The sequence below is a fragment of the Stegostoma tigrinum genome, unplaced genomic scaffold (genome assembly GCF_030684315.1).
Source record: "Stegostoma tigrinum isolate sSteTig4 unplaced genomic scaffold, sSteTig4.hap1 scaffold_101, whole genome shotgun sequence".
Taxonomy (NCBI): domain Eukaryota; kingdom Metazoa; phylum Chordata; class Chondrichthyes; order Orectolobiformes; family Stegostomatidae; genus Stegostoma; species Stegostoma tigrinum.
Window position 1 is genome coordinate 275,213 of NW_026728053.1, and position 13,928 is coordinate 289,140.

General features: G+C 44.4%; 1 long non-coding RNA gene across 2 annotated transcripts in view; it reads left to right on the top strand.

The window, feature by feature from the left end:
- The window catches only part of LOC132207566 (uncharacterized), an 86,745-nt gene that overhangs the window by 52,271 nt on the left and 20,546 nt on the right, over positions 1-13,928 (top strand). The gene's annotated exons all lie outside the window — the stretch shown is intronic.

A 13,928-nucleotide genomic window follows, 5' to 3' on the forward strand; every position in this document is an offset into this window, starting at 1 on the left:
ATTTACTAATGTATCACTCCCCATTTGGGGGTTGACAAATATTGCAGCATTATTCGTTCTGCAGCTTAGCAGGAGAGTGAGGTTGTCCATTTGCGCCGATATCAGAAGTACACAATACAAGAACAAGAGGGGCTTAACTGATATCATCGGCCCTCTCGCCTTGAAAGCAGTGTAGTTACTCAGAGTGCATCTGCTGTGGACTTGTTGATACTGTCACTAACGTGCAACCTTCCTTGATATCTTTCTCTGTCCTCCAGTTCTGTCTTTAAAAACTACAATCAATTACCCTCTCCTCAAAAGGAAAGAACCTTTGGCTGAACAGAGAACAAAGAACAGTACAGGCCCTTCGGCCCACGATGTTATGCCGACCTATTATCCCACTCAGATCAAACTACCCTGCATACCCTTCATTTTACTATCCTTCATGTGCCGATCCAATAGTCGCTTAAAAGTCTTGAAATGTATCTGACTCCATTACCACTGCCAGCAGCGCATTCCACACACCCGCCACTCTCTGTGTAAAGAACCTACCTCTGACATCTCCCCTATTCCTTCCTCCAGTCACCTTAAAATTTCTCCCCCTCGTAATAGTCATTTCTGCCCTGGGAAAAAAAATCTGACTATCCACTCCAGCTATGCCTCTCATCATCTTGCATACCTCTATCAAGTCACCTCTCATTCTTCTTTGCTCCAATGGAAAAAGTCCTCGCCCCCTCAATGTTTCATCATAAGACGTGCCGTCCATTCCATGCAGCATCCTGCTAAATCTCCTCTACACCCTCTCTAAAGCTTCCACATCCTTCCTATAATGAAGCAACCAGAATTGAACTCAATATTCCAAGCGCTGCTCCATCCCCACAAACTAATGCTTGATTCCAAATCCCTTTTCTCTTGATGCTTTAAATTCAATGCTGTCTTTCGTGTAATTTCATATTTGAATTCACTGGTCCTGAGCCGCTCGCGGCGATGTGCCCCCGCGGTCCTGCTACAGTGCTTTGAGATGGAAACAAACATGACTGATGAAGGTCCACCAGTTGATGTAGTACGTTTAGATTTCAAAAAAGCATTTGATAAATTACAACTCATAAGGTGACTCAAAAGAAAGCAGCCCATGGGTTCAAGGGTAGTATATTAGGATGGACAGAGGACTGCATCGCAAACAGAAGTAGAGAAGGGGCAGCAGGATGGTAACTTATAACTGGTGTCCGGCCACAGGGTCCCTGCTGCGGAGGCCGTACACCTAATGTTCCCTGGGTTGATTTCGGAAATGGAGGAGGGGATTGCCATGCTTAGGAATGTTGGGCGGATGGGATTTATAAGATTGAAAGAAATCTTATTTTTTCAGCATTTCAGATTCTTAAGAGGCTTGATAGTGTATATCCGTAGAGAATGCTCCCATTTGTGAAATATTTTATGACCAGAGGCCACATTTTCATATTAGTTGCCTGTTAATTCAGGGGAAGAATTACTTCTTTCAGGTGGTAGCAATCTATTCAACACTTTAGCAGAGAAGGTTTTCGAGGTAATGCCATCAATTATATGCTAGGCTGAGATGGCCCGTTTAATTTTCAAATCAAGAAACAACAATAATGAGAAAAGGGTAGTCTTCACAGTGGAAGATACTTCAAGGATCCCCTTATCCCTGTATTCTTTAGTAATGAATTAAATACATCACTACCACACCATCACTACCATTACAGAAGTAGTAGTAGACAATCTAATGGAGTAAAAGCAGATCAGACTCTTTGCCCTGATGGTTTACTTTCTATGATTCCAAACAAAGGAGCTTCAGAGTTGGTGTATGCATTGATTGTAATTTCTGAAAAAGGTTTCGATTCTCGAGAAGCATCTGAGGGCTGGAAAACTGCCGATGTGACATCCCTATTTAAAAAGGAGAGAGGCAAATTGTTGGAAATATGTGGCAATCAACTGTGAAGAAAATAATAGCAGGACATTTGGAAAATCAGAATCTAATCAAACAGAATCACCATAGCCTGACGAAAGAGAAATTATGTCTGGCTAATTTGTTTGGGTTTTTCGAGGAAGTCCCAACCAGAATTAGTAGAGGAAAACCAGTAAATGTGTTGTATTTGGACTTTGAGCAAGCATTTGAGAATGTACTCAAAAGTAATAAGCTAAGAGCTGAGGTTTTGAAGGTAGTATATTGCTGTGGATCAGTATGCTTTGCATGGCCAGGAAGGAGAGATCACATCTACAGTGAAATGCACCAAGTGAATAGATATTTTGGGGAATTTGGTGGCAATGTGGTAAGTCAGTGCAGAGGGTAAGAGGTGCTATTTGCTTGCTTTTTTTGCCTGATAGTTGGTAAGCTTTTCTTTTGAGACAGGGCAAATTGAAGCCAGAAGCGGGGACCCAGAAGGTGAACCCGGTTCATTGGTTGGTGATAGCTACTGGTTTAAGAATCTATTATCGGTAACTTTCAGATTGAAAGTAAATCGGAGAAATATATACAGGCTACAAACTAATGTTTTTAAATCAAATTAAGATTTAAGTAATTGAAATGGAGATGCCGGGCCAATGATGATTTAAACCTCCATGACGGAGGAGTGGTCAGACACCATACTCCAGCTCAGGGTTGATGAACTGGAATCTCAGTTTCGACCAATCAACAAATCATGCGGGGGAGAGTTACCAGGGAATGCTCTGTTTCCGGAGGCAGTCACACACCTTAGATTAACTACCTGAAGCTCGGTCAGTGGCCAGGGATGTGAGACTGTGACTAAGGACAGGACAGGTGGAAGGATCCAGGATGTCGTGCAGAAGGAACCTTGGCCTTTGATCTTATCGAACAGGTTTGAGATTCTTTCTTCCTGTGTGGATGAGAGGTCAGGGTATATGGAAGATGAGTAAACTGACTATAGCACGGTGGTACAGGGGGACATTCAAGAGGGGATAAAAAGTGAAATGTAGTTATAATCAGAGGTAGTATAGTTAGCGGAATGAACATTGTTGGTTGTGACTAGGATCGAGAGTCTCGAAAGTAGTGTTGCCTGCCTGGCGCCCAGGTTTAGGATATTCCGTCTTGGCTACCAAGGAATTTGAAGTGGGAGGTGTAGAAATCCAGCTATCGTGGTGGACACAGGTACCATTGATATGGAAGAAAGAGGAAAGAGGTTCTGCTGAGGGATTATGAGCACTGAGGTGCTGAGTGAGAAGGCAGAACCAAAAGGTAATAATCTCGGGATTCTTATCTGAGCAATTTGGCACGGTGTGAACAAAACTGAAGATGTAAATGCATTGTTCAAATGATGGCATGGCAGAAATGTGTTTGAATTCATGGGACATTGGCATTGGTATGGGGAAGGAGGGAGTTGTTCCGGTGGCATAGGCTTGATGAGAATCATATTGGGACAAGTATCCTGGCAAAAGACATAGCTAGGTCTGGGGGTAGGGCATCAAAGTGAAAAGTGTGGAGCGGGTGAGTCCAGTTGCATGGAAAATTATGGAAAAAGTTAGAAGCTAGTAAGTGCTCAGCAAAGTTTCCAGAGCAAGTAATAGGACAAAAAGTATGGAAATAGTCAGGAGTCTCATTTCAGGTGCAGCAGATAAGAAGGGTGGCCGTAAATGCCAGACTGAAGGTCTTTTATTTAATTGTAGGGAGTGTATAAAACAAAGTGAATGAGTTTGTGGTGCAGATTGAAATTGACAGATGTATTGTTCTGGGTATCACAGACATGTGGTTGTAAGGGGATAAGTGTTGGGAACTAAATATCCAATGATTCATGTCCTATAGAAAGAACAGACAAATGGACAGAGATGCCAGGGTTGGCTTGTGAGTAAGAAATGGGGCAGCGCTGAAGGAACCACAGGTCTTGAGCTTGTTTATTAATGACTTGGAGGAAGAGGTGAATGTGCTGTGGCTAAATTTGTAGATGACTCAAAAATATTTGGAGAGACAAGGCATGGCACAGAAACAGAGATTTACCAGGATGTTACTTGGATTGGAATGTATTAGCTTTCAGGAGGGCTTGGTGGAAATGTTGTATAATAATAAATGTAATGAGATCAACCATGATCTCACCGAATGGTGGAGGAAATTCAATGGGCCAAATGACTTTTTGAGTGAGTCTTGTTGTTTGACAATGAATTCGTAAAGGTGTTTTTTTTTGTCTCTTGGATGAGATGTAAAAATGAAATGTGTACGCTTCCTTTTCATCTGGCAATAAATAATCGTTCTGAACGATTTCCATTGACTAGTGGCAATCTGACAAGCATCACGATGTAAAGAGATTCTTAGCTTCTTTTTAATTGTCAAGTTATTCTTTGGAATTAATTAAGCATATATTATTTGCATCTCAGGAATTATATTCATCACTGCATCTCAAAAAGTACTCTGTTGTATGATAACAGCATTTTAAAGAACACTCTTCAATGGTTGTGATTTTCAGTTGCCATAACACACATTAAATTACATTGTTGGCCAATCTGTCCATGATTATTTCATTGTCTTACATTTCAAACAGACAAGGAAATATTGGTGATGCAATGAAGAGTTTGATGATAAAATATAATTACTGTTACGGTTTCCTCTTGGACGAAATATTCTCATCAAGTTGACTGGTCAAGGAAATGGGACACTGACTGTGAGTACTTTGAGTGTTTAAGTGATTCCTAAAATGAAAATTATGACCTTGATTTCTCTTGCATGCAGATATGAAGAGACTATTTTAAAAATCCTCTCGGTTCGTGGTTCAGGCATAAAGGTGTCACATGTATATTTATGTATATACATGTACATGTGTAATCTGAAAAGAAAATGACGATAAATCACTTGTTACAAGGTGAGAATGAGTTATCCAGATAGTAAGAACTGCCAAAGTTGGTGTCTGAGATAACACATTGTGGAGCTGGGGGAAAGCAGGCAGCATCAGAGGCGCAAGAAAGTTGATGTTTTGGGTCAGGACCCTTCCTCCAAAATGGAGGGTGGACGGGAGCTCAGAAACAAATAGTGTGGAGAGGGAGGAGGTGCTGGGGAACGTAGGTGGGATGGTGATAAATGAGTACTATCCAGATTGGAACAGATTTACCCCAGAAGGTATTGAATACAAGTTCCAAATCACTCTCAAAATCCTAGTGACTGTTAACATTCATGTTTTTTTTTGTCTGTGTGTTTCAGTCGTTGCATGTCAGTTTGAATGGTTCATTGAGAGTGAGGAACCTATGGACTCACACACACCAACATGGAATTTAATTCAAAGAGTGACTCCTCTTCAAAGTACTTGGTCGCTTTTAAAATCTTGACCATTTCTGCTGTCTAGTTGAGCAAGTGTAGCTGAATACTGCTTCGATAGGAATTAGTGTTTAATAGGAACATATTTGTGAAACTTACAGTTCCTCAAGCTTTAGCATAAACTGGTGGAGACTTTCGACGCTTGCAAAAAGGCTCACCTCTCTGTTAATACTGAAGGAAAATTGGAGTTTAAAAGTAAGTTCATCCGGTGTCAGGGAATGAAATGTTAATGTTGACTTGAATATAATTTTTAAAAAAGTAATATATTTGTGTAGCACTAAACTCAAATTAAAATTTGGATATGCCAGTTGACTCCTGTTTGACACTGTATGGAATGGCGGTGACATCAGATTCAGTGATGATTGAGAATCTAAAGAATATGAGGATAAGATTTAAAATCCAAATATCATTGAACTCTTCAAGGAATGTATTACTGGAAAAGGGGGAAAGCATGTATGTCTATTAGAATTGAATACACTCTGAAGGCGGTGGCACAGATGAAACAGACCTGTGTGCTAAAACTTATCACAAATTTCACATTGAATGGAGCAGTTTAAACAGGCTGGAGGAAGCAGACATGCCAGCGCAAACTTTTGAATTTGTGCATTCTGTTCATAAACATCAGCAAAATTGTGGGAACCTGTTTATTCTTTCTCTTTTATTGCACAGAACCATACGATTACACTAATTTTGATGAGGAATTTAAAGATTACGAGCCCCGTCCGTTTGACTCGCAGTTTGGTACCATAGGTTGGTACGATCTTCGTTCGAGAAGGAAGAGGGATGTTCCAGACACAGAAAATCGTCAAACCATTTACTACGAAGTCTGTTTCTGCTTAGTATTAATTAATGCAGTTAACATTTTCAGATCGACATGATTGCAGAATGGAGTCAATAAAACAAATTCCATCTGATATTCAACATAAATTTTAAGTTTGGAATAACAAGCTCACAAGAAAGATGACCTGGTTTTAGATATCACTTGGGACCACAGACTAACAGACAAAGGAACAAAGCAAAACGACTCTGCGATTTGATGTAGAAACTCCTGACTCCGAAGCCTGCAGCCGCCCTCCAATTCTCAAGTCAGAAGTGTGTCAATGATGGTGCAGATCCAACAACACTGGAAACGATCTTGAGTCTAGACCAAAGCAGCCCCTTGATTGGCACCGTATCCATTCTCTCCACAACCAACTCCAAGACACAATAATGTGTCCATATACAAGATGCACTGCCACATTTTTTTCCAACTATTCTTACACCCGCCTTTCCAGACTTAGAAAACTCATCTTCAAGGTCAAGGACATCAGACATGGTAGCACTAATCCCAGTAAAAATCACCTCCAAGCTACTCTCAAACTGATTTGGAAATGAATGATTGTTCCTGAGTCAGTATTAGTAATCTCTTTTGGAACAGCATTGTGGGTCTGTGTACAGCAACATGAAGCTGTTCAAGAAGTCAATTTGTGCTGGACAATTAGCAACAGCTATGTCTCATTAAAGAATAAATAAATCGGAAAGAAATCCATCTGAGAGTCACAAGCAAATGGGTAACTTTTTTTTGTTCACTCTGCAGCTCGTGGGCTATTACCAATTTTGACAATGACAAATGAAGCTTTTGTTTGGTTTGCTATTGATAGCAGCTGTCCACAAAATAAAAACAATTGGCATCAGAGATAATGGGAAGTGCAGATGCTGGAGAATCCAAGATTACAAAGTGTGGAGCTGGATGAACACAGCTGGCCAAGCAGCATCTCAGGAGCACAAAAGCTGACGTTTCGGGCCTAGACCCTTCATCAGAAAAGAGGGAGGAGGAGAGGGCTCTGAAAGAAATAGGGAGAGGGGAAGGCAGATTGAAGATGGATAGAAGGGAAGATAGGTGCAGAGGAGACAGACAAGCAATAAGGAAGGAGAGGATCAAATACGAAGGTAGGCTAGCTAGTCATATCAGAAATCATAGTAACAGCTTCTTTCAATACATAAGAAACAAACATGAGGCAAAAGTAGACACTGGGCCACTCCAAATTGATGCTGGAAGGCAAGTGGTGGGAGATAAGGAAGTAGCTGAAGAACTTAATAAGTACTTTGCGTCAGTCTTCACAGTGGAAGACATGAATAATATGCCAACAATTAGGGAGAGCCAGGGGGCAGAGCTGAGGATGGTAGGAATTACAAAAGAGCAAGTGCTAGAAGAGCTAAAAGGTCTAAAAATTGATAAATCTCCTGGCCCCGATGGGCTATATCCTAGAGTTCTGAGGAAGGTGGCTGAGGAAATAGCAGAGGCTTTGGCTATGATCTTTCAAAAGTCACTGTAGTCAGGGAAAGTCCCAGATGATTGGAAAATTGCTGTTGTAACTCCCTTGTTTAAGAAAGGATCAAGGCAAAAGATGGAAAATTACAGGCCGATTAGCCTGACCTCGGTAATTGATTAAAATTCTTGAATCATTGTCAAGGATGAGATTTCGAAATTCCTGGAAGTGCAGGGTCAAATTAGAACAAGTCAGCATGGATTTAGTCAGGGGAGGTCGTGCCTGAAAAACCTGTTAGAATTCTTTGAAGGGGTAACAGGTATGTTAGACCAGGGAAACCCAGCGGATGTTATCTATCAAGACTTCGAACAGGCCTTTGATAAGGTGTCTCACAGGAGGCTGCTGAGCAACGTGAGGGCCCATGGTGTTCGAGGTGAGATACTGGCCTGGATTGAGGATTGGCTGTCTGACAGAAGGCAGAGAGTTGGGATTAAGGGCTCTTTTTCAGAATGGCAACCAGTGACGATTGGTGTCCCGCAGGGTTCAGTGGTGGGGCCGCTGCTGTTCACCTTATATGTTAATGATCTGGATGAAGGGACTGGGGGCATTCTGGCGAAGTTTTCCGATGATACGAAGATAGGTAGACAGGCAGGTAGTACTGAGGAGGTGGAGAGGCGGCAGTAAGATTGAGACAGTTTCGGAGAGTGGTCCAGGAAATGGCTGATGAAATTGAATGTGAGTAAATGTGAGGTTTTTCACATTGGTTAAAAGAATACAGACATGGAATATTTTCTAAATGGTGAGAAAATTCGTAAAGCAGAAGTACAAAGGGATCTGGAATTCTTGGTCCAGGATTCTCTAAAAGTTAACTTGCAGGTAGAGTCCATGATTAAGAAAGCGAATGTAATGTTGTTGTTTATCTCAAGAGGGTTGGAATATAGAAGCAGTGATGTGCTTCTGAGGCTTTATAAAGGTCTAGTTAGGCCCCATTGAGAATACCGTGTCCAATGTTGGGCCCCACACCTCAGAAAGGACATACTAGCCCTGGAGCGTGTCCAGCGGAGATTCACACGGATGATCCCTGGAATGGTAGGTTTGACATACGACGAACGGCTAAGGATCCTGGGATTGTACTCATTAGAGCTGAGAAGGTTGAGGGGAGATCTAACAGAAACTTACGAGATAATATGTGGCTTAGAAGGGGTGGACGCTAGGAAGTTGTTTCTGTTAGGCCAGGAGACGAGGACCCGTGGGCACAGCCTTAAAATTAGAGGGGGTAAATTTAAAACGGAAATGAGACGACTTTTCTTAAGACAGAGAGTGGCGGGCTTGTGAAATTCATTGCCACGGAGTGCAGTGGGGGCCGGGACGTTGGATGCCTTCAAGGCAGAGATCAACAAATTCTTGATCTCACAGGAATCAAGGGCGAGGGGGAGCATGCAGGGAAGTGGAGTTGAAATGCCCATGAGCCATGATTTAAATGGCGGAGTGGACTTGATGGGTCGAATGGCCCTACTTAGACTCATATCTTATGGTCTTAAGTTAAAGGGTCGGACATGAAGCCAATAGAGGTGAGTGTAGGTGGGGAGAGGTCAGTCTGGGGAGGACAGACAGGTCAAGGGGGCGGGAAGCGGTTAGTAGGTCAGGAATGGGGGTTTGGCTTGAGCTGGGAGGAGGGGATCGGGGAGAGGAAGAGCTGATTAGGAACGTGGGGACGAGCTGGGCTGGTTTTGGGATGCAGTGGTGGGAGGGGAGATTTTGAAGCTTGTGAAGTCCACATTGATACCGTTAGGCTGCAGAGTTCCCAAGTCTCAGTTAAGGAAGGACAATAAACACTGGTCAGTCAGTCATACATCGAACAAAAAAAGTTTATTTTTAAAAAAAAATAGGATGCATCTGTCAATCAAGTGGCAAAGTATTATCGAGTTTTGAGAAGATTTTTAGCTCAGGATTGAGGTTTTGGATGTAAGATTGCTCACTGAGCTGGAAGGTTAGTTTTCAGATGATTCGTCACCATTCCAGGCAAAATCATCAGTGAGCCTCCGGTGAAGTGCTGGTGTTCGGTCCCGCTTTCTATTCAAGTGTTTAGGTTTCCTTGGGTTGGTCATGTTATTTCCTGTTCTTTTTCTCTGAGGATGGTAGATGGATTTGGAGCCAATGTGTTCTCCCGAGTGTAGTTTGTGTATGGAATGAACTGCCAGAGGAATGCCAGAGGCTATTATAATCACAGTATTTAAAAGTCACCTGCATGGACACATGAATAGGAAGGGTCTGTAGGGATATGGTTAACATGCTGGCAAATGGAACTAGTCATTTACGATATCTGGTCGGCATGGAGGAGTTGGACTGAAGGGTCTGTTTCCCTGCTGCACAACTCTACGACTCTGTCTTCGTCTCTTTGTCTCTCTCTCTCGCCCTCGCTCCCCCCTCCCATTTTCTCCAAACCCACCCCTCGCCACACACACAATCTCTGTCTCTCCATCTCTCTGTGTGTGCCTCACTCTGTGTCTATCTCTCTCTCTCTCTCTGTTGTCTTGTCTCTGCCACCTCACTGTGCACTTCTGTCTCTCTTTCTTTCTCTTTCACTCTGTCTCTTGTGTGTGCGTGTGTGTGTGTGTGTGCGCGCTCCTCTCTGTCTCTTGTCTTGTCTCTGCCTCCCTCTGTGTGTGTCTCTGCCGTTGTCTCTCCCCTGTCTCTCCGTCTCTCCCTGTGAACTTCTCCCTCTCCCCTGCCCCCGCCCCCGGCGCTCTGTGTCTCTCTTCCTCTCGCCGTGTGTTTATCTATCCGTGCATCTCCACCCGCTCAGCAGGCAGCATTGAGTTTTTTTTTAAAAGTTTAAAAATCTGTTTAAACCCAACCCATCCGCAATCAGACTGCATTTCAAATTCTCTCTCTCACACACACAGTCTGTCTCTTTCTCCCTCTCAGTCAATCCCCTTCCTCTCCTGTTCCTACTCATGCCTTTTCCCCCCACTCTGCCTCGGTGACGAGTCCACTGTCTGGAACCCTTTTCCCGGGAGGGGACTGAGGACCCAGCTGTTCTGCATCGGGATCAGCGTACCACGATCCCGGACCCCTACAGCCTCCAGCATGACCACTGGGCGAGGAGCAGGCATCCAGGCTGCTGGAGCGCTCGCTGCTCAGTGGCTCGGCCCTGCGCCGCCTTGGCCGGGAGCGGGGATCCGAGGTGGGAGAAGGCCTCTTCGCCCGGCTCCTGGGCACAGCTACCTGCCTGAACAATAAAATGTGAGACTGGATGAACACAGCAGGCCAAGATCTTGGATTCTCCAGCATCTGCAGTTCCCACTATCTCTGGTACCTGCCAGAACAGCTGCCTGGCACCGAACCCACCCCCTCTCCTCCCCTCCTCTCTCCCCGCCCCCTCCTCCCTTCCCCACCCGCCCCTCCTCCTTCCCCCCAACCCCCTCGTCCTACCCCCCCCGCCCCCTCCTCCTGCTCCCTCCCTCCATTCATCCATTCCTTCCTCCTGTCAGTCCTCGCTCCCTCCCTCCAGCCATCCATTCCTCCCTCGCTCGCTCCCTCCAGCCATCCATTCCTCCCTCGCTCCAGCCGTCGCACCCTCCCTCCCTCACTCCAGTCAGTCAAAACAACAAAGAAAATTACAGCACAGGAACAGGCCCTTCAGCCCTCCAAGCCTGCGCCGACCAAGATCCTCTGTCTGACCAGTCACCTATTTTCTCACGGTCTGTGTCCATTTGCTCCCTGCCCGTCCGTGTACCTGTCCAAATAAAACTTAAAAGATGCTAATGTGTCTGCGTTGCCCACCTCTGCTGGCAATGCGTTCCAGGTGCCCACCAACCTCTGTGTAAAGAACTTGCCATGCATATCTCCCCTAAATTTTCCTCCTCTCGTCCACGTCCTTTTGGTAATGGACACAGTACTCTAAATGTGGCCGAACCACAGTCCTATACAACTGCAACATGACCTGCCAACTCTTGTACTCAATACCCTGTCCAATGAAGGAAAGCATGCCATATGCCGCCTTGACCACCCTATTGACCTGCATTGTCACTTTCAGGGAACAATGGACCTGAACACCCAGATCTCTCTGTTCATCAATTTCCCCCAAAACTTTTCCATTTACTGTTTCGTTTGCCCTTGAATTTGATCTTCCAAAATGCATCACCTCGCATTTGCCTGGATTGAACTCCATCTGCCATTTACCTGCCCAACTCTCCAGTCTATCTCTGTTCTGTTCTGTAATCTCTGATAGTCCCCTTCACTATCTGCTTCTCCATTCCTCCCTTGTAGTGCGATTAGGCAAGACTTAGGAGGCATAGAATGGGTTAGCAAAATGCAGGGGATGGGGACAATTGAATTGTGGAGCTGGTTTAAGGAACAGATATTGCATGTCCTTGAGAGGTACGTCCCTGTCAGGCAAGGAGGAAGCAATAAGCTAAGGGAACCGTGGTTTACTAAAAAAATTGTATCTCTTGTTCAGCAGAAGAGGGAGGCTGATGTGACGATGAGACCAGATGGTTCAGATGAGGTGATGGAGAGCTACAGATTAACTAGGGAGGATTTAAAGAGAGAGTTAAGAAGAGCAAGGAGGGTACATGAGCAGACATTGGCAGGTAAATAAAGGAGAGCCCTAAGCTTTCTATAGGTATGTGAGGAATAAGAGGATGACTGGGCTAGGCAAAGGGCCAGTCAAAGACAGAAGTGGGAAGTTGTGTGTGGACGCTGTGGAGATTGGAGAGGTGCTAAATGAATATTTCTCATCTGTTTTCACTGAGCGACAGGAGAATATTGCAGAGGAGGTGACTGAGTTACGGGCTACTAGAATTGAAAAGGTTACGGTTAGTAAGGATGAAGTGTTATCAATTCGACAACGTGTGAAGGTAGATAAAACCCCTGGGCCTGATGGGATTTTTCCGAGGATTGTCTGGGAAGCTCGGGAGGAGGTGGTGGAGCCTTTGGCCTTGATCTTGGAGTCCTCATTGTCTACAGGTTTCGTACCAGAGGACTGGAGAAGTGCAAATGTTGTGCCCTTGTTCAAGAGGGGCAGTAAGAATGACCCAGGCAATTAAAGACCTGTGAGCCTTACGTCTGTTGTAGGAAAAATTTTGGAAAGGATTATAAGAGATAGGATTTATAATCATCTAGAAAGCAACAATGAGATTGGAGATAGTCAACATGGATTTGTCAAGGGCAGGTCGTGTCTCACAAACTTCATTGAGTGTTTTGAGAAGGTGACCAATCATGTGGATGAGGGTCGGGCAGTTGGCGTGGTGTCCATGGACTTGAGTAAAGCCTTTGATAAGTTTCCCCATGGTAGGCTATTGGAGAAAATACAGAGGCACGGGATTGAGGGAGATTTAGCCATTTGGATTAGAAAGTAGCTTTCAGTAAGAAGACAATGAGTGGTGGTTGATGGAAAATATTCAGCCTGGAGTCTGATTACTAGTGGTGTGTCTCAAGGATCTGTTTTGAGACCACTGCTGTTGTCATTTTTATAAATGACTTGGATGCAGGCATTGGTGGATAGGTTAGTAAGTTTGCAGATGACACTAAAGACAATGGAGTGGTGGACATTGTGGAAGAATGTTGCAGGTTGCAGGGAGACTTGGATAAACTGCAAAATTGGGCCGAAAGGTGGCAAATGGAGATTGATACGGGTAAATGTGAGGTGATTCACTTGGGGAGGAATAATAGGAAGGCAGGACACCGGGTCAACAGAAAGATTCTTGGTAGTGGAGATGAACAGAGGGATCTTGGTGTCCATGTACATAGGTTCCTGAAAACTGCCCCCCAGGTTGATAGTGCTGTTCAGAAGTCTGATGGTGTTTTAGGTTGCATTGGTAGAGGGATTGAGTTGCGGAGACGTGATGTCATTCTGCAACTCTACAAAACGCTAGTGCGGCCTCGCTTTGAATATTGCATGGTTGCTCCATTACAGGAAGGATGTGGAATCGTTGCAACAGGTGCAGAGGAGATTTACCAGGATGTTGCCTGGTCTGGAGTGAAAGTCTTATGAAGAAAGGCTGAGGAACTTGGGTGTGTTCTCATTGGAGAGAAGGAGGCTGAGAGGGGATTTAGTAGAGACATACAAGATGATCAGTGGATTAGATAGGGTGGACAGTGAGAGTCTTTTTCCGAGGATGATAACTTCAGCTGGTACAAGGGGGCACAGCTGCACATTGAGGGGTGATGGATTTAAGACAGATGTCAGAGGCAAGTTCTTTCCTCAGAGAGTGGTACGGGGGTGGAATGCTCTGCCTGCCAATGTAGTTAACTCAGCCACATGAAGGGCATTTAAACAGCCCTTGGATAAGCATATGGATGCTGATGGGATAGTGTAGGGGAATGGGCTTAGATTAGTTCACAGGTCAGCGCAACATGGAGGGCCAAAGGGCCTGTTCTGCGCTGTGTTGTTCCATGTACTATTACAGTTCACAGATCACATT